This window comes from Clarias gariepinus, chromosome 6, assembly GCF_024256425.1.
Source record: "Clarias gariepinus isolate MV-2021 ecotype Netherlands chromosome 6, CGAR_prim_01v2, whole genome shotgun sequence".
Classification (NCBI taxonomy): Eukaryota; Metazoa; Chordata; class Actinopteri; order Siluriformes; family Clariidae; genus Clarias; species Clarias gariepinus.
The window spans coordinates 6,992,855-7,019,527 of NC_071105.1; positions in this window are offsets into that span (position 1 = coordinate 6,992,855).

A 26,673-nucleotide genomic window follows, 5' to 3' on the forward strand; every position below is an offset into this window, starting at 1 on the left:
ACAGTCTAGAAACTATAAAAACAAAATCATTTTTATCAAACATGAAACTGCTCAAGCAGTGAAAATCTGTCAAATGGCATGAAAGCCTTATTGAAACCACAGTGCATCTGCCCCTCTCTGATACAAAACCATTACTTTGGAGCTATTTAAGCAATTTTCGCATGGCTGTTCTGGATTACTGCCCAGTTATACAGTAAATACCTGTTTTTAATGATGTGAGCTCTAACACACTTCAGCTATAACATGCCTTAGTTGGGAGCGTGGAAGCAGGATGTGGCGTTGTGGTAAATTGCCGTCAGAGCCAGTAGACTATACATTAAACAGTGTTTTGTATTATGTGCTCTGGCTGATTTGTTCGTTATTTTCAGCTAAGGCCAACCCTCAAGCTGTTTCTCTTGTAAACTATAAAAAAGAAGTACAGGGTGATATTGTAAGCAATTGAGGAACCATTTACATATGCAGATAAACTGCAATATTAAACCTTTATGTGTTAAATTGAATGTAAGCTTGTTTTTTTCTTTTTTTTTTTAGTTTATATTTTTTCTTTGTCTGGCACCTGCTGTTTAAAGATATACAATTTACCCCATGTGAATCCAAGTAATTGGTAAAGAAAGAGGACACGTTAAACAGAAAGGTCACTGGATTTGCAAAACAATCAAGTCAGCCAGAATACAAGTAAAGAAACAAAGTGGTTGAGCAAAATGAATGCAGTCTCTTTACGTCATCTTGTTTATACCTTTAAAACCGCATTGTGTGTATTGCTGTGTTTAAATTACTTTTGAATTACAGTAGAAAGTCATATCATTTTCAAGCTACAGAGATAGGGAAATTAGAAAATATGTATAAAGTAAATATTTATACATCAGTACAGGTATTCATACATTCACAGGTTGTGTGTGTTTACTGTATGTGTGTGTAAGTTGACTGGATGTCCTACCACGGTTGTATAAAATGCAAATAAATATGCAAAGTTTACCATTAGCTACTTTTATTACAAAGATTTCGAGATGGATGGATGGATGGATGGATGGATATACTGTATATATATATATATCATTTTGTAAATTATTCATATATTCATGCATTTATAAATTCATACACAATTTAATCTTTTTTACAAGATGCACTGTTCAATGCTTATATTTATATTTACATTATTTATGTATTTATTTATTTTTACTTTTTTATTGCATGAATATGAATACCTCTACAGGAACCATCACATTATTGTGGTGGAGAGGTTTGTGTGACTTCATGAACCTGGAAGTGGTGTTGTATGGAGCCATGTGCTCCTGGGCAAAGTGGTCTCAGGCAAGGGGCCAGACTAAGTATGGTTTAAAAAATGAAAAATGAAAAAAAGAGGAGGGAGTAAAGTGACCCTGCCTGAGGGGAGGCCGGGGCCCATGTCTGGAGCCAGGCTTGGACAGAGGGCCCATCAGCGAGCGCCTGGTGGCCGGGTCTGCCACGGGGCCTGGCCGGGCACATGGACCCCTGTTCACCCAGATCTAGTGGACCCACCACCTGCGAGAGAAACCGATGGGTTGGGTGCGCTGTTATTTGGGAACATTGGAACGTGAGGTTGGCAAAGCTCTCAATCTACCGGTCGATCTTTGTTCTAACCCTCACCTATGGTCATGAGCGTATATTTAAGTCATTCTAAAATTCAGGGAACATTCTATGTCTGTAGATGATGAGTATATTTATTGTAAACTTTTTCTTAAAAATAGATTAGATTAGGGAAATTGAGAGCTTTGCCTCTTTTCGTCACAACAGTGTGGTAAAGCGACTGCAATAAGCAGTTGAAGATGGATGGATGGATGGATGATTATAATTTGCTTACACCATGCAAGATATTTACTTGATTTCATCTGTAGTTTTAGGGCATAACATTTTGATCACTTTTACATATTTTCAGTATGTTAAAAATGTTAAAATATAATCAAAATGTGATTTATTTATTTATTTATTTAGACTTAAAAAGCAGACATTATGACAATTTTAAACTTAAGTAAACCACAGGAATCAAATGATGTGTGATATTATAATATGCTTTCCCTTGATAGGTAAACTATTATATTTTTAAAAATGTTTACAATAAATATACTTATCATCTACAGACATAGAATGTACCCCAAATTTTAGAATGACTTAAAAATATGTAAAAAATTATACAATCTTTTGTTAAAATGATACGATTTTCCAGTTATGGAAAAAAAAAAACGTAGTCAGGAAGAGAGTATAACAAATATACAACTAGCGTGAATATGCTTACTCCAGTGTGCATTCCTGAAAATAACAAATTAGCATTAAATGATAAATATGGTGTACGTTTCTGCACAAGAAAACAGAATAGACAAAGATTTAGCAGTACCTGTCACTTGTATGAAAACACTACAGAGATTATTAATCACATGACTTTAACCTTTATATGTTTTCCTTATTAAACCCACACTGTGTTCTTAATAGAAATTAAAAAGAATGGAAGAAATACACATACACACAAAACTGTGGAATGTAGGGGGTGGAAATTTCTCATGCATTACACATGACACTAATGGTGTGTAATTATCTCGAGGCTCATGGAGAAAATTAATAATGTGAATTAGAAAGAGCTCTCTCTCTCTCTCTCTCTCTCTCTCTCTCATATATTCATTCCTAGCTTTAAAGTTTTATGGGCCCATCTGTTGATTATATTTAAAAAATAAAAAAAAGATTGGTAATAGTAGTCATTTTGACACATTTTATTTCTTCAAACACAGATCTATAATTCTTTGCTAATATTAGGCGAGTGCAGAATACGATGCATTTCATATGATGAAGACAACAACAATAGTTATAGTAATAATAATAATAACACTCTGCCATGTTTGCAATTAAATTTAATTAAATTTCAGTTTTGATTGATTGAGTGAGTGAGTGATTGAGTAACATGAGTTAACACTTTAAGGCATCAAAAAAAGCATTTTTTTTTTCTGGTAACAGGATAATCCAGTGTGTTTAAGGTCTAATGTATGAATTGTTTAAATAAATATTGTATTTCATTTGATTTAAAGCTTTTATGTGAATAAGTATCATTATTATTATTTTTAGATTAGACCTGGGACAATTAATATACGCTACAGGTTCTCTAGATGAACCCATGTAATATTTTACCTGCTATAAAAATTCCTGCATTATAAATAGACCGGTAATGAGGACATTTCATTTTTATCCTTTTAAATAAAGCAGCCCCTCTTTTTACACACACACACACACACACACACCACTGGAAATGAATTCTAACTATGTGCTATATTTTCATAGATACCCATTTCCTAAAGGAGGTTGCCTTTTAAAGGCTAAACAATGTAGGCCTTATAAAAGTCTATTATGTTAATCGAGAACTATTTTAGAACAAGCTAAATGTGTCTGATCCAGTTATCATGTTGTGCACTTTCAAAAGCTTTTCTAATGTTAAAGACCTCCAAAAAAAAAAAAAAAGATAGAGAGAGATGTTATACTTTCCAGTATAGTGCCTAGTGATTTTAAAATCCTAAAGGTCTTCGTGATTTCAATCAAGTCTTCACAACATGACAAAAAAAAAAAAAAAAAAAACGTCTGTTTTCTGGATTGCTTCTAGACAATGACCCTACTTTTTAATTATTACTGTTCTTTTCTGTTTGTGCATTTAGCTTTTTTGATATTTTAGTTGTTATGATAGCATTTAAAACATAATGTTACATAATAATAATAATAATAATAATAATAATAATATGGGTTAAAATAATTACACACATTCCCTTTATTGTGTTCTGTATAAAACTTTTTTGAGGCATATACTGTACACTATCACTAAAAGTTTGAGATCACTTTCTAACTTCATGGTCGTTCCTGATTTGTATTTCTTTCCACATTATGGAGCAATGCTGAATATGCAATAATCTCCTTTGAACAGTTGCCATTAAAATGTGTCTGCTACTTTTGATCTATAAAGGCTTCATAAGGGCTCTAATCTGATTGTTAATTGTTAATTGCTGAGGCTGGTAATTATAAATAAACTTGGTGTTGGTCTTGCCTTCCTGGGAAGGTCTTCATGATTGCCAGTTTTAATATGGTGCTTGATGGGTTTTGCAAATGCACTTGACAATACTGTTCATGCAAGAATTGTTTCAGAAAGTATTGTTGTACAGTAGAATGTAGAAAATCAGTCACTAAACAAAAACAAAAGAATTAGCAAGTGATCCCAAACTTTTGAGCGGTGGTGTAAATAGACACCGCAGTACACCAAGCCCATCTGGTCATGAATGTTAAGATATCTTGCCTTTAAACACCTACAGTAAACTACATCAACACAACCTTGTATAAACTTTTTAGTCCACTAAAAGCAGTGTGTAGTGTTCGGCTAAAATAGACAGAGATGATGTCATCTACAAGAGCATACTAAAGGAGTTAATATAAGGAGGTAGTTATTCAACAATAACAAAAATCAGGAAAAAAATAAATTTACATTGTTTTTCCTGATTTTTTTTTTTCCTCCCTGAGTTTTATAGATCAGTATAAAAACAAAACTGTGAAATGTGTTATAGGTCATGTAGGAACGAAGAAGCCCGGAAGAAAATGTTACAGTACATGAAGTGTATGGTGTATATTTTATCATTCAAAAAGATTTTGAAATGTTACATTAAGCTGAGAACCACAAACTGTGAAAATAAATGCTACCCTTATTAAAAGAAAGATGATTTAAGTGTGCTATATGTATATTTCTTTAAAAAAAAGTGTGCTTTGAGTTTACCTTTTCTGTACTTATTAGGAATATACAAAACGTATAAAAAAAGTATACATGGCTTGATCTGATAAATATACAGAAACAAGTAATGTTGTTTTGATATATATTTTAGAGAAGTATTAATATGTATACTTGCTTAATGCATAAAGTTCAAGAATACTTGTCTTGTAGTTTGTGGTAGAATAATTAAACAAATAGTACATGGGGTGGAACTGAACTGGATCTTTTATGTATACAGTATTATTAACTTGATAATTAGCTAATTTTAAACACTTATTTTAGGGTGAGAGTATTGTAACATATTTTTTTCATACTGGTTGATATTACATATGAGCTTTTAACATATATAGTTTAGTACAAGGGTAAAATCCTCAGTCAGATTGAGGTAAAAAAAAAAAAAACAAAAAAAAAAAACAGAGCAGCATAATAATTCTTTTTTTTTTTTCTATTTAAACTAAACAACACATTATCCCACTTCTTATGGATTAAACAATAGTATTAACAGTACTAAGATTAATTTCAGTGAAACACATAAAGCTCACCTTGATTCTGCGGAAAGATTTTTTTTTCTCTGTAAGCGCATGTTATTAAGAGTAAATAATATCTTCTTTCATGACCTTGCAGTGTGTGTGTAATTGTAAATGCATGCAATATTTTCTTTTCCTTTTATTATTTGTTCCCGTGCTCTAGTATAACACTTTAATGCTGTTTCTTTCCGACCGAGTGTAATATTGCTACAGCATAGTACATATCAAAGTTTTTTTTTTTTTCATTTTTTATAAGTTAAAATCTTGCTTAATAGATGTCAGTTTATTTGGGGAGTTGGATTTGACTTCTTTAAACATTGGAGCTGAGGAGACAAGTATATTTTCATAAACTAAAATGTTGTCTAGAAGCAATCTACAAGTTCACTTCTCAGGGTACTGTATAATTACAGTACAAAATGTAAACTTGTGTACTGTTTTCACTGTCATTTAAACGTGTCTGGTTATAAGCTAAGAAGTGCGGCAATTCCTTCTGTATCCTTCTGGTATATTGACAATGGTTAAAAGCGCTATACAAATAAAATTGAATTGAATTGAATGTCAGTATGCTGACAGTACTACAAAAAGTGTACTTGGAGACCTTTACTTGCTTGGACTTTACTTAAGTTTACTTAATAAGAAAAAAGTCCACTTTTTAATTTCTAGTAAGGATACAACGGCAGAATATTTACCGCTGAGTCATTTAGCGCTCTCTGAGAGAGTTGATTATCGCCAATTATATGATTTGAAGCCAATCAGTCAAGGGTCTCATTAGTGAGTCTCCTATGTAAATTTCTCAGGGGTTCGAGTGAGTTTGTGAAATGCAAGTTGAATACAAGGATTTATTTATTTATTTATTTATTTGTGTGAAATTTCCTTCGGGATCAATGAAGTATCTATACAGTATATCTATCTATTAATATATTTTTTTATTTATTTCAACCTGTAGTGTATTTTTATTTATTTTATAATAACACATCACTTGTGAGGCATCGCAATCGGCACAGTACGCAGCTGTAACTGTTGCGCAGTTTGTCTCATTAAAAAGTTTTTGTCTGTTACAAGAATGTCGAAATTCAGAACCTGTGTATCAGTGTTCCAGTTCAAAAACAGTTCCGAGTGCGATAGAGTGGGAATATGTTAATAAAAAAATAAATAAATAAAATAGTTGTTAATGATTTTCCAAATGTGATAATGTGACATTCCAATACTGTGTGTGTTTCTGCTGTGTGTGTGTGTGGGTGGGTTCAGGGGTGTGTAACTGGGTGTGGGTGGGTGTGAGAATGGATGACCTACTTTAACATTCATTTCACTGAATTCAATAACATATTGATATTTTGAAAAAGACTTTGATTTTATTACTTTACTTTATCAAACTGCTCTTACGATGACAAAGGATGCAGTTCATGCATAACTGGTATTAATATATTCATGTGTGTGTGTGTGTGTGTGTGTGTGTGTGTGTGTGTGTGTAAATATATGTAAAATCTAAATATAGATCCAGGTGTGTAATGCATGATGCATGTGCACAAAATACATTACAAATCCCAGCATTCTGAATGAGCAAGTAGTTGAATGCATTACATTTTAAGTGTTGTTAGGCATGCTTTTGCAATAACACATCAGCTAATCTAATTGTCTTTAATAAGGAGACATGTGATTAAAGTTTATGTACAAATTTTATATTGATTTTGCCTGAAATGTGTCTTCTGCCACCTCTGTCACTGGATTTCTTGCAATTATTCTGTGATGTTTTCACAAACTTGGATACAAATGCTATATTTTGAATGACAATATTACACCGATTTTTAAAAATAAGTACATAAATAAATAAAAAGCATAAAATTTACTATTACCAGTTAAAACGGTGAATAAAGTTTATACAGTCATACACATAACACATTTTTCACATTCTGGTGTCAGTTTTCCAATAAAAAAAGGGAAAAAAATATCAATCTATTATTAAGCAATGTGCAGCCCAGTCTGTGATATTACTTTTATACAACAAGGACCCCTAGATGAGACAGTAAAACATGATACATACAGTAGACCCCTATGCATACAGAACACATAGTCATTTGCAGCTAAGCACATTATAGAGTATTTAATCTAAAGTAGGTTATAACCAATTGTACAATTTTATTGTTGTTAGAAAATCTCCTACATAAATTTGCATTCAGGGGCTCTTGTATGAGAATGCCTCAACCATAATGCTAAACAGCAAAAACATTATAGAAAATATTGTGGCGTGGGCAGGGCGGCGGCTGACGACCAGCATGCCTTGCGGGGATGTCGGTGTGTGTTCACCGCGCACACCTTTGTTGGGGAAAGGTGTTCTGGTTAGTGGCTTAGGCCCTGTTGTGTGTGTGGTGGGTGTGACGTGTGAAATGTGCTCCAGTTCAAGCTAGTGCTGAATTGGATGTAGGCTCCTGAGTGAAGGTGCTGCTCATGCCTTACATGCTGTGTGCTTAATAAAGTACTCCCAGCCATTGCATTGGGTAGCAAATAAGCTCACTCGTCTCTCCAGCATTCTTTCCGGCGTAAAAACGCTACATTGGTGTCAGAAGTGGGATGAAGAATAACGGGTTCGAGCGCACAAAGGAGGACCTTCTAAAAATCCAAGCGGGCCGGCGAGTAGCAGAGCGACTACTCGCGCAGAAGAAGCGCTTTCCTGGCGGAGCTAGCGCGAGCACACCACGTCAACCAACGCGGAGTGGGAAGCAGAAAATCCCGGCGCTGGATCTCGGGGCGGAGGCTGGCGCTGCGCAAGCACCGGAGCAAGATACAGCTCCGTGCGCCGTTAGCAGGCAAAGCGACCTGCCGCTGCGCGAGGCTGAGCGCGCTGAGCCCATATCGGCGGCACATCGCGGCGGAAGAGCCGAGCGACCGCCCGCAGCTCAGTGGCGCTCGGTTCATGAACCTAGCCGGGGACAGGGCTACCCGTCGCGGCTAGGCAACGAGCAGCTCTCCGACGTTTCGCGGCGAGGCGACGGCGCGGGTGACCGTAAGGAGGCGCTGCGCGAGGTCGAGCGCGCTGAGCCCATAATGGCGGCACATCACGGCGAAAGAGCCGAGCGACCGCCCGCAGCTCAGTGGCGCTTGGTAGGTGAACCTAGCCGGGGACAGGGCTACCCGTCGCGGCTAGGCCTCGACACCGCTTCCGAGATTCCGCGACGACGCGGAGGCCAGGGACCACAGGACTACCACTGCAACGTTCTCAGGCCTGAGGGACAGCCGGACTACCGCTTTAACGTTCTCAGGCCTGAGGGACAGCGTACACCAGCAGCCGCTAACCTAGCGCCGGGTGGACGGTTGGGGAGCCCCGCGGGGCTTTACATCGACTGTGTGCCGGACGGCGTCTTACTGCGGGCGCTCGTGGACACCGGCTCCACTGTTTCCCACGGGTTGTGGAACTGTGAACCGCTCATCGCCAGGCAGAAGGGCCCCACTCAGCGCTCGCGGGCACCGCTGCAAGACTTTTGGGTGGGGGCACCTATGGGGCGAATGGGCGTGGACACTCACAGCCAGCTCGGCTCTCCGATGTCATCTACCGGGTGCGATTGGCAGGGCGGGCACGAGTTTTGCCCCACCGGGACCGTCTTGCGCCTCACCAGCCGCACGCCGGGGAACCATCGAACTCTGGAGGCCGGACCGCCTCAGGACTACATTCGTGTTCACCCCTCACCTGCCAAAGGACACCGGCGTTCCCACCGCCAGCGCCGACCGCCTCCACGCCTCCGAAACGGAGTTCGTCATGGTGACCAGGGACGGTCACAGCTCGGGTGGGGGCAGTGTGGCGTGGGCGGGGCGGCGGCTGACGACCAGCATGCCTTGCGGGGATGTCGGTGTGTGTTCACCAGGGGCCTGAGGAAAAAGCTCTCCACTCGCAGTTCAACCGACTAGTGTTGCGGGGAGGTTTACTCTACCGCCACTGGGAACGGCCGTGCGGCGTTGGCGAATCTTTTCAGCTGCTAGTGCCGCGGAATCTCCGGGCACGAGTGTTGGGAATGGTGCACGGGCATGCGGGTGCAGGACACTTCGGAGTCACTAAAACGCTGCGGCGGTTGCGCGCTCCCTTCTACTGGCCGGGCTGCCACACGGATAGTGAACTCTTTGTGCCAGATGCGACGTCTGCACGGCAAAGAAGGGCCCTACCCAGCGCTCGCGAGCACCCCTGCAAGACTTTCGGGTGGGGGCACCTATGGAGCGTATGGGCGTGGACATTCTTGGGCCGTTTCCCATCTCCGATCGCGGGAACCGGTATGTGCTGGTGGCCATGGATTATTTCACAAAGTGGCCGGAGGCGTTTGCTGTCCCTGACCAGAGCGCTTCCACCACGGCTCGAGTGCTGGTGGATGAGGTGTTCAGCCGATTCGGTGCCCCGGAGCAGTTGCACAGCGATCAGGGGCGTAACTTTGAGGCGGAGGTGTTTGCGGCGGTCTGCGAGCGCCTCGGGGTGAAAAAGACCCGCACCATGCCCCTTCATCCGCAGAGTGACGGCCTCGTGGAACGCTTCAATCGAACGCTCACCACCCAACTCGCCGTGCTTACCAGCGACCGGCAGAAGGATTGGGACGAACATTTGCCTCTCGTGCTTTGGGCTTATCGCACAGCAGTGCAGGAGTCCTCCCAGCTGACGCCAGCTGCGTTAATGTTCGGTCGCGAGTTGCGCACACCCGTGGACCTTGTGTTCGGGTCCCCTCCACAAGTGGATTTACCCAGGAAGCCGGGTTTGGATTATTTTTTTTCATTGAAAGACAAACTGTTCCGTGTCCACGAGTTGGCACGTAGACACTTGGCGGACGCCGGTGTTAAGCAGCGCCGCGTGTATGACACTCACAGCCGGGGGCGAGACTTTGCTACTGGGGAGCAGGTGTGGGTGTATTCCCCCGGAAGGAAAAGGGGGCTCTCCCCTAAGCTCATGTCTCACTGGGTGGGCCCCTGCACGGTCATTGCCCAGCTCTCCGATGTAGTCTACCGGGTGCGGTTGACGGGGCGGTCGCGAGTGGTCGTGCTCCACCGGGATTGTCTCGCTCCCTATCGGCCCAACGCCAGTGAAACACCGAACTCTGTGGAGGCCGGTCTGCCTCAGGAAGAGGGCTGCAACCCGTCTCCCCCCGCAAGAAGACTCCGGCGTTCACAACGCCAGCGCCGACCACCGTCACGCCTCCAAGACTGAGTTCGCCATAGTGTCCGGGGACGGTCACAGCTCGGGTGGGGGCAGTGTGGCGTGGGTGGGGTTTTGAGTAACAACCATCATGCTTTGCGGGAGGGATTGTTATGTGTTCACCGTGTTGGGGAAAGGTGTTTGGGGTAGTGGCTTCGGCCAGGTTGTGTGTGTGTGTGTATGTCTGTTTTAGTGACTGTGGAATGTGCTGTTTTGTGTTGGTGCTAAATAAAGTCCTCCCAGCCATTGCATTGGGCAGCCAGGAAGCTCACTCGTCTCTCCACCATCCTTTCCGGCGTAAAAACGCTACAATATTGTCGCTCCCTTTGTGCTGGCAAACCAGCTCCATTTAGGCATGGACCGTTAAAGATGCTGTAGTATCTACCACATACTGTACATTAGCATCAGGTTATTTCAATCATACTGTATAAGTTGAATGTCAGAAGCTGCATGGATTGTCTGCATTTGTCCAGCACATCCAGCAGATGCTTGATCAGACTGAGATCTATGAAATTTGGAAACCAAGCCAATTACCAACTACCACAATGTTAAGGTAGATTTTATTCGTCAAAATAACATCCATGGCAATGGCACTATGTAATATTCAGCTTCCCAGCAAAAAATAATGCCCAAACAATCCCATTGTTTCCGTCAGTTTGCCTTTTTCCTGTAGTGCCTCCTGATGCCATCTTGTCCACAGGTAAGCAACATACATGAACCTAGCCATCCACATAATGTAAAAAAAGACCAGGCATGTTTTTTTGGTCCATGTTTTTGGCAGTGGACAGAAGTCAGCATGGGCAATCTGACCAGTCTGCAGCTATGCAGCCCCATATGCCACATGTTCATTGTTAGTTCAAATGTTTTTCCATCATAGCCATGGCAACACTAACCCTTAGGTCCCCATGACCCTGCTTCCAGTTTACTGGTTATCTGTTTGGGGAGCATTTTTGGTAGTTACTGTACTTATCACTGTGCGGGACAGCTTTCCATCATGGCCAACATAATTTTTTATGTTGGCAAGTTGTGCTACAGTAGCTTTTTCAGTGGGATTGGATCAGACAGGCTAACCTTCACTTCCACAAGCATCACTGAGCCATGGGTTCCTGTAACCATATTGCCAGTTTATGGGTTGTCCTTCCTGGGAGCACATTTGGCAGTTACTAATTACTGTGTGGCCAAATAACTTTTCCTTTCATTAGTAGTTTATCTAGCCTCCTTGTCACTTAGCTGTACCTCCTGTCAGCAGGTAATAGGCAGTTACTTGCTGTAGTTCCATGGGCTGCCTATATAAGCATGCCTTCTTAGAGTGCATCTTTTGCTGTGCTATGCCTCTTTATCCAACTTGATTCCTACCATCATTGCATGTAGGGGTATTATGTACTTACAATACTTTAACATTGTGGTTTATTTTAGTTCATTATATAGTCCGAGATTTTGTGCTGGGTGTAATCTCTAATGGGCAGTTGTCTCTATTAAAGCAATTAAAATCTATTTTACTACCTTGTTTGCTGTTCACTGCTTCAGCTTGCTTGACACAATGTATTATTTAATAATTATATTATAATCAGTAGTAGTATTGGTATTCAGAATATGAGTACTGTCATTTCTTACATTCGCCATGATCTCATTGTAATAATGTATATTGCAATGACTGGAAAATAAAAGTGTTTTTAATAATACCCTGCCTCTTCTCTTCCAATATTATGAACCAGAGTGTATTGTGATTCTTCTCATTAGATTAGTATATGTAGTGTATGTACTGTATACACTCACTCACTCATCTTCTATACCACTTTATCCTGCATGTATAGTAAATGTGTGCATGGAGTTTGCACGTTCTCCCCGTGCTTGGTGGGTTTCCTCTTGGTACTACGCTTTCCACTCACAGTCCAAAGATATGCAGATTAGGTTAATTGACATTCCCAAATTGCCCGTAGTGTGTGAATGTGTGTGTGTGTCTGTGTGTGTGTGTGTGTGTGTGTGTGTGTATGCGTGTGTGTGTGTGTGCCCTGTGGATGACTGGCCTGCCTCATGCCCTAAGTCTCTTGGGACAGGCTTTTCTCCAAACCAGGAATATTTCAAGCATTCTATTTTTATAGTTCTTTAAGCAGGCACATAATCCAGCATGTGGTTCTATACCATTTCCAAGTGGCTTTTCATGCTATATTTTAACATTTTCTTTGTTTTTATTTTTATTATTTAAATCTAATTTTAAAACCTAAGAACAGACATGTTTTCCCCAGGTCCTTTTGATTGCCATTTGCTTTGGTTCCTTTCCGAATGGCAATAAATAATTTGACATTGCAAAATTTTGAATGTTTTTGAATATGTTTCTGCCTGGTGCACTGCAATGAACTGCCATGCCATCTACCTTACAATACCGCTTCAGAACCAGCCTACCTCTAAATCAGGCTCTAAATCCATTGTGACTCAAAAAAGTAGACACGAATTTAGAGTAAAGCACTTTCGTAGTAAAGTAAACAAGATAGCCTCATGTGTCTGCTGATGGACTGTAAAGTCAACAATTGGACATCTGCCAAGTCAATCAATTTTGCTCTTTTCTGTGAACACTGGAAAGTTTACTGATGAAATGTACCAGACTCATGTGAAAGTAAATGCATAGATTTTTAAATAAATAAACTATTTAAGATTAGATTTTTTTTTAAATATATATTTATTTATTTATTTATTATTGATTGGTTAGTTGATTGATTTGTTGAATTATAAACATCTGCCCTAGACAATAATTCTCAGCCCCCGGAATACCTTGCAGAATGGAAATCTGATAGGGTCTATAAACTAGTTTATATGCTGTAGGTGTGACCTTTTCCCAATAGTGTATACAGTATATGATGAAAAGGTTCCTTTGTCATCGGACCAATATACTATTGGTATTATAGTGGTGAAGATTTTAGTGTGAGAAATAAGACTAATTGTGAGGTCACATTGCACTAACAATGATAAAGTGTGAACTGTATTTATACAGTAAATATTGCATGTGAATATTGAAAATCATGCTATTGCACCGACAGACCACATCTGCAGCATGGTTTGCGGATGTTGTAATACCTAAACCTGCTCACAAAATGCAGTCTGCTCAGGCCTTTCTTGTAAAGTGCTGTTACATTTATTGTTACATTTATTTATCTAGTTTATTGTCTAATGGACTCCCAAGTATTTGTTCTCTGAAACTACCTCAACTTTCTCACTCCAGACAGATAGAAGAGTGAAGGTGGTATTGGATTTTTTAAAATCCCCTACCAGGTCCTTTGTTTTCCTGATATTGAGCTGTAGGTGATTAAATTCACACTAAATAACAAAGTTGTCCACCACTGTCTGATACTCTGGGGTGTCACCTCTTTAAATACATCCAACAACCACAGGGTCATCAGAAGAAGATGGCAAGACTCTGACTTGGATCTACAGTAAAATGGAATTCATGCAGGGTGAAGAGAGAAAGGGAGGTAGAATTGCCCACTGAGAAACACCAATGAAGCGATGTCAGACACAAAGTTATTTAGGCGAACATACTGGGGCAGCCAGTGACATAGTCTGTGATCTAAGAAATCAAGTTAGCAGCCGCTTGCATGCTATTTAATTTATCCAAAACAAAAGGTGTGTGCAAGTCAAGCCAAATAAATCACACCCTGCTTCTAGGTTTGGTTTGTTTAGATGGGTTCAGTGGCGCAGGTGGACAATGGCATCATCTACTCCATGTAGAGGCTGGTAAGCAAATTGTAAAGAGCCAAGAAAGTAATTTTTAGATTAGTTTCTTAAAGATTTTTATCTCATTTGAGGTCAATCCTGCTGGCGTGTAGTTACTGGGGACACCTTGGTGCGCTACCTTTAGTCCTGGAACTAAGCATGATGTTTTCCAAAGCACGAGGACCTTCGCAGGCCCACATTAAAGATGTTCTAGAGCACACCACAGGCTTTCTAGGGCTGATTCTGTGCATCCCCACAGTCTTTGTGCAGCTGATCCTGCTCAGTTTCCTACAGTCATCTGGCTGCAATGCTGCATGTTTTTCTGTTAAGGAACCAGCCTTTGTCACTAGGTCCCAGTTGGTAGAATCTGGACAGCATCTGATCACCTTTTCACATTTCTCGCAGAAGCAGGTTGCTTCTGAACTAGGGGTTTGCGTATTGAAAGAAGATGGAGCACGTTGTGATCTCACCTGTACAGTATATTTGGTGGTGAGATGAGGACCTGTAGGCTCATTTAACATCGATACACTTTAAGAGTGCAGTGGATATAGATTTACGTATTTATTTGTTTGTTTGCTTATTTGTTTACTTTCATGCAGCAAAATAAGTGTAGATACTGTATAAAGAATTGCTGTCAAATGAGGTACCATGTGTGAACTACTTTTGTTCTCTACTGGAGTAACTACGTTATAACCAAGTGGGACCACAGACATGTGTATGCACAGTTGCACAATGCATACACAGATGATATATGGACTTGCTTGTACTAATATAAGGTGTTCAACTACCAAAGTGAAACTTCTGCAAAAGTGTTAGATGAAGAGGCTGAACATGTTGTAAATTGGTCTTTTTGTATTTTTTCATAATTGTCTTTATGATCTTCAACAACCTTTAAAGCCTTTGAACTTTTAAGACCTTTTTTTCCTGTGGAGATGTTAATAATGTATAACAAAAATAATGTAATGTCTTAGAGAGACAAATTACATTTACCTTTACATTTACATTTAGGCATTTGGCAGACGCTCTTATCCAGAGCGACTTACAAAAAGTGCTTTAATGTTTACAACATTGGATACATACTTACTCTGGGTTAACTAAGTTAATAACTAAGTACCATTAGTCCAACACAACTGAGTTTTTTTTTTTTTTTTTTTTTTTGGGGGGGGGGGGGGGGGGGGTTAGTCCAAGTACTGGAGAAACAGATGAGTTTTGAGTCGTCGTTTAAAGATAGTCAAAGTCTCTGATGTAAAAATTAGTACAACAATAGTTGTATTGTGTGTGTCTGTGTGTATATTTTATAGTACTCAAACTGTAAAAGTGCATATTTTTGACCCTGCCTAAATTTATTAAGATGTTTTATGTCATTTTTATTGACTATATGGACCTGTGTCAAAATAAATTTTTGCCAGTTAAGAGGTGCTTTAACTAAGCCAATTTAGCATTCAGGGATTACAGATGACCTTTTTTTTTTTAAAGTGCCCCAATTATGCCATTTTAAAGGTTGCTAATACTTAATGAATCACTTAAAACAGTGCATACATGTATGCAAGGTCAAAAAACACTTTAGTTTTCTCCAAAAATAGATTATTTTTAGAAAATTTATTTTACCCCATTTCTAAATGATTCGTAAATGACTCGTGTGAAGCAGTTTGAAGATTCAGTCTGTCTAAACCCCTCCTTTCCGTGAGCCCTTACTGCTGTGATTTATGACTGGTCTACCGCTACAGCGTGTGTCGGAAAAAGAAACGCCCATTATCATAACTGAACGACGGCTCTGGAGACCCGTCAATACATAGAAAAGATGGCGTCGGTTTTACCGTGTAACGACCAGCTAATTTTAAATTAACTGTGGCTACAAAAATCGAGAGGTCTTTTATCTTTGTGTCGGTGTTGCGTTAAAAGGCCGGTGAGCAAAAAGGACAAACACAAACAAGTAGATTGTACTTCTACTTCTACTGCAAGCCCCGAGGGAAAAAAAAATGCATCCGCACACGCGAAGTGGCATGTGTCTCGCCACTTCGCGAGTTTTAAGTTCAGTTTTGGTGAATAGTGGAGAATAAACAGCTAAAAAGGATTTTGTGAGCTCTTGTTTTTATTGTTTTTTTTTTTATATTACAGAGTGTTTAAGCGAACCCAGCATGAATGCTCGGTCACATTAACAAGAGTGTGGTAGCGTTAACTGTAAGATGGCGGGCAAGTTGTTCGTGACGTAGAACATGGGCGGACATTATGCAAATATGTTACGGAGTGACGTGGAGCCGTTAAAAGAGTAAAAATAGATTTGCTAACGACCAGTTTAGGCGAATTTGAGCCGATACTTTTTTTTAATAGACAAAAACTCAATTTATCGTGCACTGTCAGCGTCACAGATAGTGCAGATATGTAAAAGACCAATGTTATGAACACCTGGCCATACCATCAAAAATGCCTTTTTATTTAGATTTAATCTATTTTACTTTTGAAATAACTTCTATTGGCTATTGGGATTTGAACCCATTAAGAGCCTCAAGATGCACATTAAGCATGCCAGTTCATCCCATGGGAGTTCAGTGGGGTTCGGGTCAGTGCTCTGTGCAGGGCATTCAAGATAATTTGCTCCGAACTTTGTCTTTACAGAGCTGTGTAAAAAGGGGAATTGCAATGCTGGAACAGGTTTGGGCTTTTTAGTTCTAGTGATGTGATGTTGTAATGCTACAGCACACAATGATGTTCTATACAACACATGCTTCAAACTTAGTGGTATGAGTTTGGAGAAGGACCACGTACAAGTGTGATGGTAAGGTGTCACATAGCTTAGACCATGTAGTGTATAAATGGGAAATAATATTACCCACACTTTTGTTACATTTGGGTGAGTGTGCAAAACATAACCTGTACCATAAGAATTTTTTTTTTAAAGAGAGTAATAATCATGAACTCTTTTATTTCTATATGCACAAATCAGCCATAATGTTCATGATATAATGGACATAAACATTATAACAACTTCAAGTTTAGTCTTCATCTGAGGCCACTGGAATGTGGCTCCGCAAGACCTCAGGGATGTGCTGTGGTTTCTTGCACCAGGAGTTCGGCAGTGGATCCTTTCGGTGCTGTATGTTGCAGGGTGGGCCTCTGCGGACCAGATTTGTTTGTATGGTGCGTCCCATGGGTGCTCAATCAGAGTAGGATCTGGGAAATTTGGAGGTTATAGGAGCTTTGGCCTTGGGCTCTTTGTCTGCTTATCCCTATTTGTGTCAGGCTGTGGTGCATTCTGTGTTTTGATGTCTTTCCATTGTGGCCAGCATTGACTTTTTTCAGCAGTTTGTGCTGCATTGGCTTTTCTGTAGAATCAGACCAGACAGACTGGCCTTTGCTTAACAGGCATGGATGAGCCTTCTGTGCCCATGATCTTGTTATCAGATTACTGATACATGATAAAACTAATAATAAATAGTGTTATTGTGTTCATTTTATGCAGTGTTAATGTTATGGTTGATGAGTGTACTCAGTAAATTATATCAAAGTTAATCAGAAATTGTAAAAAAAAAAAAAAAAGAAGAAAAAAAATACATCTTGAGAAATAGACTGTTATGGTATTATTCTATCATATATTTCTCCTCTGCACCATTCTCTTCTTCAATTTCCATTTCCTTATAGTAAAGAATAGAGGAGAGCACAATAACAGTACAAAAAAGATAGGAGTAAAACATCCTCTTTGCAGTATCCTACATCAGAGCTCCCAGTGCAATTAAAACAGCCCTTTTCCAACCTCTCTCTTCTCAAAGATCAATAAATCACAGCCACGTTTGGCCTGAAACTCCACAGCCTAGTTAGTAAAGACCTCCACAACCTGAAGCTTGACTGAAGCTCAAAATGATTTTCTTTTAACATTTTTATATAAAGTCTAAATGGCAGCTAATTTCTGTTGGAACCACTTTAAGTCCAGTCAGCCATTTATTACAACACGACATTCACGAGGACTATTAGAGTCCAAGAATCAGTGAGTGTATGTGTGTGTCTGTGTATGTCTGCATTCAGAAGAGGTTGTGTATTCAGGGCATGGAAATCAGAATTTAAAGGTGGAATGACTTTTTAAAGTGAGAGAAAAAGGTAATAGATGCTTTGATGCATTAAGCTTGGCTGTGAAGACTTTTTTCATTATTTATTTATTCAATTAAATTTTATTTGTATAGCGCTTTTAACAACTGTCACTGTCACAAAGCAGCTTTACACAGTCAAAATAATTATTTATGTTTGTATGGAATGTGAATGTGTATGAATCAAAATGATCAGATCGTCCCTGGTGAGAAAGCCGAGGGGGATAGTGGCAAGGAAAAACTCCCTGAGATGGTAATAGGAAGAAACCTTGAGAGGAACCAGACTCAACAGGGAACCCATCCTCATCTGGGTAACACAGAAAGCAGGAATTGATCTGCGTTCATACTGTGTGTTAGATGGCAGGTAGTTCAGTATAACAGTTGATGTTAATTGATGTTAATATGGAGTCCAGGTAGTTATTGGAGACTTAGGTAGACTTGTAGGAAATTCCAGTCCTGAACTATCGAGCAACTGCAACCAAATCAAGTCCTCCGAGAAACAGATGTTAACATCAGTTAAGGCCAGAACTGTCTTCATGGTAGAGTGAAACTGTCCCCAAACAACAGACGTACCCCAAAGAGACAGACGGAGCATCCATGTGACGAGATCTTCAACCAGAAGCGGGGCACCAGGATGGGTCAAAAAGGTCCGGAGGGCAGAGGGGGTCTGGATCACTGGCAGCTCAGGAACGACATGTGTAGCTCGACAGAAAGAGGGAAGGAGAGAGAGGGGGAGAGAGAACAGGAGAGGGGAGAGCAGAAGAAGAGAGATAACGGTTAGGTATGGTCAAAGTCACATAATGTATAACGTGAATGTATATTAACTGTAGAGTGCAAGCAGAGACTCCGGCAGGACTAACTATAACAGCATAACTAAAAGGGAGAGCCAGAAGGAAACACAGACATGAGGGCTGCCTGAGAGGACAGCAATCAATCACCTCACCATCAACAAACCTGAGTGATCAATGAGAGTGGGGAAGACAGCATCTAAACATACCATTTTACCATAATACTCCATGTTCATGAGTCCCTTAGATCGGCTACTTTACCTAAGGCAAATCTATTTACAAAAATGCTTGATTTAATAAATGGGTTTTTAGCCTGGACTTAAACACTGAGACTGTGTCTGAACACTATTTGAAAGGCTATTCCATAACTTTGGGGCTTTGTAAAAAAAAAAAAAGCTCTGCCCCCGTTGCTGTTTTTATAATACGTGGTACTAACACGATTGTAAGACCGATCATAAGACACTAGCAGTTTACTAGTGCAAGGCCATTTAATTCTTTAATTTATCTTACAGTATCAATTTCAAACATATTTGCTTAAGAGGCTGTAAGGTTCTGGCTTACTAGGATGTGGTTTAAAATAGTTTTTTTTATTATTATTTAAATTAAATAATAATCGTGTGAGTTTTGATACCAAGGGAGTTTAACGTTGTGTTGGAACATTGACCTACACTGGCTTTAATAAATGTGGGTATTTCAAATTGCGGCACGTTCACTTCAAGAGCGGAAGAACATCACTGGAAGAAGATGAGAGATCAGGAAGACCTTCAACGAGCTCAATCCCAGAAAATGTCGAAAACATTATGCAACTTATGCATTATGATTGTCTGGAAGCAATTCACAACATTACTGCCATTGTTTGTGTTATACCGAACAGTCTAGGCGATCCTCACATTTGTTTTGCAATTGTGCCTTGCTGCTAAGTTTGTCTACCATTTTTTTGGTCTTGCCACAAAGTCTTGCCACCTAGACCTCGCCCTGTGCCCTCAGTCCCCTGGGGTAAACGATATAGAAAATGAATGACAGTTTGTTTAATGAAGATTTTGCTGTTAAGAATGGATTCTTTTTTGAGTTTATTATTATTATTATTATTATTATTATTATTATTATTACTACCTGCACAGGGCTATATGAGTTTTAAGGGTTTTGAAGCATGGACAGCACCATATACAGACACGAGGTGAGGAAAAAGGATAAATTTTATTGAGAAAAAATAGGGAAGGCAGTTTCTGCGTCTTCATGGGCACTTTTCTTCCTGACGACCTAGCGTGGCCTCAGGCAGGAGTCGCTTTTGATGTCCGATGGCTGGGCGGCTTTCCCAGCCGGGAACAGGGAATCCCAAAGGCCTAAACAACTGCCTCAGCCGTGCCCATTTTCAGCAGCCCCGCCCCTTTGCGCACCTGCAGAAGGAGAGGCCACCTACGTAGTGAGACTAAGGAGTGAGTAAAGAGCAACAACAGTTTGAGGCGCACGCCCATCACAGGAGCACATCATGACAGAGTGTAAGAGTTTTACTCCAACATCACTCCTGTAAGAGTGGAAATCTATTTAATCCTGATTTACTTTGCACTGACTGTTCCATTATGTCGAGGTAGACATGTTTTATCCATCGCTGTTTGAGCCAGGGGAAATCAGGCGTATTTTAATTGTTTTTCTCCACTTTTTGAAAAGCATCTGAGGATCTTTATAAATGAGATTGATGCATTAGCAAACATAAAAACCCAGAACAGAATAATTATTCTTATTATATCATTTTCTGCAGTGTGCTAAGGTTTATCCATTTCTATGATAAAGAAATCATTATTTTCCTAAATGATGATGTTTTTAACTCTGACATTATATTAGTTTACACTACTACTCCCACAATAAATATGTCACTTTCATAAAATAAATGTACAAAGACATGGACGGGGTAAACAGATAGATAGATAGATTCATTTAGAATATTTGTAGTAAAGTATTAGTAGTATAGTATAAAAGTGTATATTCCATTAATATGTTATGAAAATAATTTATGAGAAATAAAGAAAATGTGACTTGTAAAAACATTTGCTCTATCAAATAAGATTCAGACATTGTAACTACAGAACTTTAACTCTTGCCTCATTGTCAAACAAACAAATAAACAAAATAACCAACATAAAAAGCAGAAAAGAAAAAGATACAATATGGACAAAAAGGCAAAAAAAAAATGAGTTCTCATTTTCCTGTCAGTCTAGCAAATCATAGTGACACATGCCAATCATGGGTGTCTGCAAACTTACATGGATGTCACCTTTTTCTCACCCAGTAATAGCGCATGAGCATCAGTTTAAAATAAACAAGGTCAGATAGTTTTACATGTCTCAGCAGAAGCATGTGATCGATAGAATTTTATTGTCAGCTGGCTTTTATTTGTATATAAAAGCCAGCTGACATCACATTTCTTGTCAAAATGTGATGTTTTTAAATAAATATTCAATAAACATAAAGATATATTTTCCATTAGAGAAAAGTTACAGAAAATGTTTGTTTAGTCCTGGAACAAAGTTCAAAAAAGAAGAAGAAAGAAAACAGCATCGGCCAAGAAAATTGCAATCTGTGTGTGTGTGTGTGTGTGTGTGTGTGTGTGTGTGTTATACTGCACTTTCATGAAACATGGCTCCGTTAGGAATCTACAGTTGGCATTGTGTTTGCACTGAGAAGTGATCTATAAAGCAGGAGCACAAACACAATTTTGGAACAAATTGAGTTTGAAAATACCACTGCACTGGGAAATTTAGATGTCACACCCCCTGTTGAGCTATTCCATTTAAATCAGCTCAGGGGCATTCTTTACTGACAATCAATTGAATTCAATTTTATTTTTTTTTATAGTTCTTATAGCACAGCCAAAACAGTGAGGAGAAGAAACCAGTTAATGGAATTTCACTCTTGTTTTGTTAAAATGGATCATGTGAAAGTCAATAAAGACCCTTGGCTACAACCGTACCCTGTGTCTCACAGGTTCCTTAGATGTGCACATACTCAAAAGAAGTCTAGACAAACATTTGTCAATAGTTCAACTGCGAAAATATTACGGTTTTAGCTTAAGTTGTTTCAAGTGCTGTAGCTTTATTTAACATATCCTGCACATGACCATAAAGTAAGTATTTTCTGCAACCCTTGTTCCATGCACAAATGCATTCCAGAGTTCCAAAGTTGTTCCAAAGTTCCAAACTCAGGTGAAGCTTCTGCAGTCCCTCTGAACTAAATTGAGTCGGTGTCTTTCAAAGTGTATTACAGTGTATTTACAACAAATTTAACTAATTCCCTGAAAACACCTTCATCCATTCAGTGGCTACACATTTTATGATCATTGTGCAGAGCAGGAAAATGCATAATGACCAAAGACAATTAGAATGTACTTTCTGTATATGCACCTCAATTTTAATTCGAAACAGACTCACAAAATGATCTCTTAAATGCAGAGGTAAAGTCACATAGATCATATCACAAGTTCTTAAATGTATACTGTAAATGGCTAATTAGCTTATATTTGGTATCCCAAGCATGGTATTACAATTATTACATTTACAGTTATTGCAATTGCTTGAATCTCCTTTGTTCTCATACAATGTGATGATGATTGCATGTCCTGGGGACTTCCCCTTGCTCCTGGCATGGCAGAGTATGTAGGTGTTCAAGGACTATTCCAAGGCCTTGATGGCTTCTGCTGGGATTACATCTAGCTCTAGTGCTTTTCCTGTGGTGGGTAGGTTGTCTATGGAGACAAACCCTCCACAGCTTCCAATGTGGCATCTCAGGTGATGATCTCCTTGCCATACAATTCTAAGGAATGCTCTACATTCCTAATACGCTCGCAGAGTTGTACCCACTAGTGTCTTGGCTATGTGTTGCACTTTACTCCCAGCTGCTCTCAACACATTTGCAGTGTTGACTGTGTTGTCTACCACTTGGGTTCCAGAAATGCTGCATGCATTTCTCCAAATATGATGTTGATTTTAGTGGCATTCGCCTGAAACCAGTCCTGAGTCTTTCTGCCAAAGACAGAGCCCCATTTCCTGCCAAAGACAGAGAATAATGTGCCATGGATCGTGTTCCTAAGATGATCACATCTTTGCTTTACATCTCCCCCAAGGGCTTTGCTTGCAGGATGTCATGCAGCTCTTGACAACCCTCTTCGCCTTTCATTTATTCTTTGCCATGCTGGTGTTTATGTGTGGTCTCCATGGCAGTTTTGTCCAATAAAGTTTCTTGTGCTGACCTGTGAGTGATCTGCATCACATCTCCATGCTTTACCAGAAAAGTGTGACGCGAAAGCTTTAATTTCTACAGTGTCGCATTAGTTTAAACTGTTGCCATTATTTGGGGAAGGTATGTTGCCACTATAGTTGTGTGGTTTTAACTGGAACAATGCATTAGTAATGCATGACTTGTGTAGTACAGTATGCATAGCTTGAATAGAAGTGGCCTATTTTTGCTCATGTTAACAATTCCAAATCATCCCAGGCATCTTGGATCAGCAGCTACTCATGCTTTAAAGTCACAAAAGTATGGCTTTTTCCCCATAAAGACCTGGTGTCAGCATGACAGGTTGCTTGTAGTTATGCAGTATTCTTTTTCAGTCTCAGCAGGTCCATTAATAAACCCATGATCATCATCTTTGCATTCCAGTATCCTGTTTTTAGAGCTGGCTTATGTTTCTTGTGTTTTTTTTTGTTGCCGTTTTTTGTTGGGTGTCTGGGATTTACAGTACACTTGTCAGGCTTTTCACAGTCCTAACCCTGACACCTCCAGTCTTATTAACTCGGGACCAGTTTAAATAGGCTATTACTATCTGATGAGTTGTGATGTCCACTTCACTGTGATGTCCACTTCACTGTCAGAAGTGATCGCTTGCTCCTTACTCTTGGCTATTTGAGTATTGAGACATAAAGTATAACCAGAAACTTTGACATCAAGATAAGCTTGCCTTTTCCACATCACGGATGTAATCCAAAGAAAGGACATGACTCTGTGCCACATGGCATGGTTGCCATTGCAGGAGATGCCAGAATCCTGTTAAAGTCAGCTCCAAACTGCTTTAGGGACTTTAGCTCCAAATTTCTCCTCAGGGTTTACTTCGAAAGTGTTGATGCATTGGATGTTTGGAATCAGGATTTTCCTTCTCTAGGTTCCAGCCTTGTTTGACGAGCACCATTTGCCTGAAGTAGAGCACGTGAAGGAGCAGTGAGATTGTCCTTATACTCATTGCCCAATCCTAAGCCATAAGAACCACATTAGACTTTTAGTGGTAATTGATCCTTAAAACAAGGAAGGACATACCATGTCAAAAGCTTATACACACCTAATTATTTTATGGTCTTTTCTGATTTTTACATGTCTTTGTACAGTGTAAAACAATGCTGAAGATATCCGAAATATGCAATAATCTCCTTTAAAAGGTTGACAGTGAAATAAGACTCTTACCTGTGTCTGTGCTTTGTAAAGCCTTCATAACGACTCTAAACTGGAGGTGCTGTTCATCAATTGGTGCTTTTTGAGGCTGTTAACTCTAAATTAACCTCACCTCTGCAGTGGAGGTAAGTTTTGGTCTTGCTCTCCTGGGATGGTCTTCATGAGAGCCAGTTTTATTATAGTGCTTGATAGGTTTTGCAAAAGCACTTGACAACACTGTTCTTACAAGAACTGTTTCAGAACATCCTGAAAAGACACTTTTATGCTTTAAATGAGGAGCTTCTCTTTGCTGCTGTAATGCTTGCTATATTCTTTGGATGTTTAATGGCTAATGATGATCATATTTGCTAAAATTATAATTTTTGAAGATATAGCATACACTCATACAACTCATTTATTTATGGTCATGCTGCTGATTATCACCCAGTTTTCTTTTATATTTGGTTCCTTTCAAGGCTTTAAGGCTTATGTCATTTCAGTGCCTTTGTTCTTCTTGCCACCCTCAGCTCCAGCTGATAAATTAATAAAGCTATACACTAAAGTTTATACCCCCTTTTTTCCACTCTTAAAAGCCGCTTTGCAACAATGGCACCAAATAAAATAGAATTAAATTGAATGATGTCTCATAAGATGTGTTAAGACTTAAAAATAAAACTGTAGTATTTTGTTAAAAATTTATCCTTTTATGTAGTAATAGTCAATGTCTTTAAAGGGGAAAATGAATGAATACGAAACACACACACACACACACACACACACACACCAATATGTCGTATCAGAATGTAAAATCTGTGTGATTTTGTGCACAAGAGGATGATGAATAGAATGATGGATTAGCCAGTGCAGATAGAGAGAGATGGAAGTGGAAAAGGAAAATACAGAGAGAGAGAGAGAAAGCGACAGAGATTCAGAGAGAGAACAGACTCAATTTTTCAATTTCTTTTTCTTCCAGCCCCACAGCATCCTTCTGGCTACTGGCGTTACTGCAGAGAGTAACGCAACTGTGAGTCTCTCTCTCTGTCTCTCTCTCTCTCTCTCTCTCTCTCTCACACACACACAAACACACACCGAGAGAGAGAGAGAGAGAGAGAGAGAGAGAGAGAGAAAGAGGAGTACGTTTTAGCCCCCTCCCCCCAGGACCTGGCTCCAGGACCCTATATTAATCTTAAAATCTCTCTCTCTCTCTCTCTCTCTCTCTCTCTTTTTCCTTACCTGTGAATCTCTTGTGGAGTTTTGCACTGACCTACATTCAGGGCCAGCGCACAAAATTAGGAGTGAAAGTGCAGTGGGACACACACACACACACACACACACACACACACACGCACACGGACACACACAGGCAGTGTATGATCTGAAATGCTTGGTGTAATTCACAAAATATAAGAAATGTACTCAGCTCTGCAGGCAATGACAGTTTAAACTATGTATATTGTCTAAGCATTTTTCAAAAGACCCAGAACAAGATCAGCACCTGTCTAAAGCAGATAAAATGGATACATAAAGAGACCTTCTCACCTTCTGGCTACATATTACCAGTAAAAAATAAAATCACGTTCACCCCTGTAAGTACACTAACTAATGTTTATTATTTTAAACATCGGTATCCATAATGACCCAAAAAATTACAATCTTTACATCCTTAGAAATTAACAAAAATAATTAAATAAATAAAAAGAGATCACATTCAAGAGATAGGAAAACAAAGTTGTATTCTAGCGCCATTCATAAAAAAAACATAACCTTCTGTATTAGGCCACACTTACTTTTTTTTTTTTTTTTTTTTAAAAAGCTATTCATAAAAAATGGCTTTGGACTGCATTGATGCAAACAACTTCTCCATAATGTCTTGTGACTGCAATCACTTGAATCGTTTTAGGACTAAGATCGCAATGAACAGTTTTGTACTCAAGTCTCTTGTGCCAATCAGTAAACAGTTAGTAATTTAACAGAATGGACTGAAACACACCCTGTTATACAATTGCACTTTCCTCCTTAATGCATAAAATGTATTCATGGTTGTGCTACCTGGTATCTCCCAAACAAGGACAAGTTCCCTACTGAGTCTGGTTCATCCTGAGGTTCCTAGTAGGAAAAGGTCTAGAAAGAAGTCCCAAAACTCTCTTCTAGTAAAATAAAAATAATTTTAAGCTTAAAATTACAAAATATTTCCCTTAATACATGATACAGTATGCTTATATGTTAA